A 2,359-nucleotide genomic window follows, 5' to 3' on the forward strand; every position below is an offset into this window, starting at 1 on the left:
TTTAACCCTTAAAAAAAAAAAAAAAAAAAAAAAAAAAAAAATTCTTAAAGTTTGACGTCAAGTTACACAAAAACCATGGTGCAAAAATATAAGAATAGATGCACAAAAAATGTTCGTTGTCTATTCCTTTTCGAGGCGGAAAACAAATAAACAAACCTCCCTCTTATATAACACATAGAATAGACACAAAGTCTTCTATCTAGGAAACCAACCAATCTCTATCATATTCCAGAACACGACACGTTCAATTCCCAATAATATGAAATAACACAAAATTAATTCCTAACAATAGCATCCATTTTTCTTTTTTCTTTTTTTTTTTTTTTTTTTTTTTTATAATTATTAGAAATGTTTGAGAGCAAGATATTTCATTTGATAACAAAGTGATGTAGGATTACCTCTTTATCACATCACTACTTCAACTCAAAACTAAACCTGTTCAATTGAATCCCACGTGCTACGATAAACAATAACGAACAACGTAAAAGAAGGTATTTTTCTAAAGCTTCATATATTTTTGTTAAAATGTAATTTGTGTATTTATTATATCAAAATTTAAGAGAAAAATTTTAATTCATAAAAAATAAAAAGCATTACTTTCTGTTGCCATTCTGCTGAGTGACTGGGAAGCAAAAGAAGACGTCCAATAATAGTTTGAATTTCATGGGCTACATAATCTTCGGCTTTGTTGGCCCAAATAGTATGGACCTGGTCCAATAAATCATAAAAAATCTTATAATTCAGCAAGCCCAAAAATTTAAAAAGAATTGTATTGATTTGCGGTGAACGTGGATCGAACACGTGACCTTCAGATCTTCAGTCTGACGCTCTCCCAACTGAGCTATCCCCGCCTTCGTGGTGTGGTGCATAAAATATTACCGAAAGAAATGGGAATGGAAGATGCATAGGAGCATTGATTGGATGCAACGATATACTTCACTATCTTAGTGGCTTTAATATAGCGACTAACCGAAATAAAATGGAGAAAAAAATTCGTATAATCAATTTTAAAATTATGCTACCATTTGGTATAGATTCGTTAAACCTTTTTTTTTTTTTTCCCAAATTCAATTTTAACTGCACATGTTTCAAATAAAATAATTTTGTACGTAAACTGATAAATTTTCTCTACTTTTTAACCATACATCCTTTGCGTATATCCGCTTTCACAAAATATATTTTCAAGATATACATCAAACAAAAAGTATTCTCTTATAATTGTTGGGGATAGAAAGTTTTTTCATATTTATCACATCATGTCAGGAAGCTGCAACAGTCGACCTTAGCATACCGATTCTTTTCCTTCAACTAATACATTTTCATAGCTTAAAAGAAATCCAACAAAAGGAGAATCAGCTTCAGAATGCAACAACAATTGGGACAAAATGCGGTGGAAATAGTTAAGGCAAAGAAGCTACTATTTTGGATTTTTTAATACTCAATAAATCTAGACGATGATATAAAAACAGTTGTCGGATTATTTATCGACACCATGGACTTAGCTCGACTTGAAAACGAACTAAACTTTTGGATGACCCAAATCTTGATTAATTTGGGGTATTAGTTGGATTAGTAGATTGTGAGTTGGATTAATTGGTAGCCCATCAATATAGGTTTTAAGAAGCCCATTTGCACAAGTCTTTGGCCCATGTTGTGTGTCTTACCTATGTTATATATATCCATATATTTCCAGCCGTTTTCGTGGTGGTGTGTTGGTGTGTGTTGAGAGAGGGTCGAGAGAGGTGAGGGGATAGCTGGCTTGGGGTTGTTGGAGTGAGTCCACTATTGTTGCTTTTTCTTCTCCCTATCACCACCACCATCCCTTCTCCGTTGTGGAGTTTGAGAGAGTTTGGACAATCCAAAGTGAAAGAGAGTTCTTGGGTCGAATCGAGGTAAATCGGTGTTCGTTTGATTATTTTCAGAGCTCGAAATTAAGATTTATCGAGGGGTTTCCGCTACAATTGGTATCAAAACTTGTGTTGATAAATCTGTGATTTTTGGGGCTAAAAACGGCCTGGAGCTGGCAGAAATTAGTGCTGGAAAATGGGCAGAAAATTGGACGAAATCTATTTTGGTGTTTTTCGACCAAACCAGTTGTCTTTTAGAGAAACAGTGACCACTAACGTACTGTGCAGATCGAGTCAGTTCAGAAAAGGTGGCGTGTGGGACTGTCGGCGATGCGCGTGAAGGCGCGTCCAGCGGTTTCAGTCGGTGACTTCTTCAGACGGAATGTTTATGATGATGTGATGGACCTTGTGGTGTTTTCGAATTTCAGTTTGAAGCAATACATTAAAAGTTGGACGATTTTGCCCTTGAACGTTCGGGTGCCAACTGTCGTTTTGTGTTGCCGCGATTGCTG

General features: G+C 35.4%; 1 non-coding gene across 1 annotated transcript; it reads right to left on the bottom strand.

Annotated features, from left to right (window-relative positions):
• Window positions 1–778: 778 nt before the first annotated feature.
• TRNAF-GAA lies at window positions 779–851 on the bottom strand. The gene has a single exon. It is a non-coding gene; the product is annotated as a tRNA-Phe (tRNA).
• Between the last annotated feature and the right edge of the window lie 1,508 nt (window positions 852–2,359).

This window comes from Olea europaea, chromosome 7 (genome assembly GCF_002742605.1).
Source record: "Olea europaea var. sylvestris chromosome 7, O_europaea_v1, whole genome shotgun sequence".
Taxonomy (NCBI): Eukaryota; Viridiplantae; Streptophyta; class Magnoliopsida; order Lamiales; family Oleaceae; genus Olea; species Olea europaea.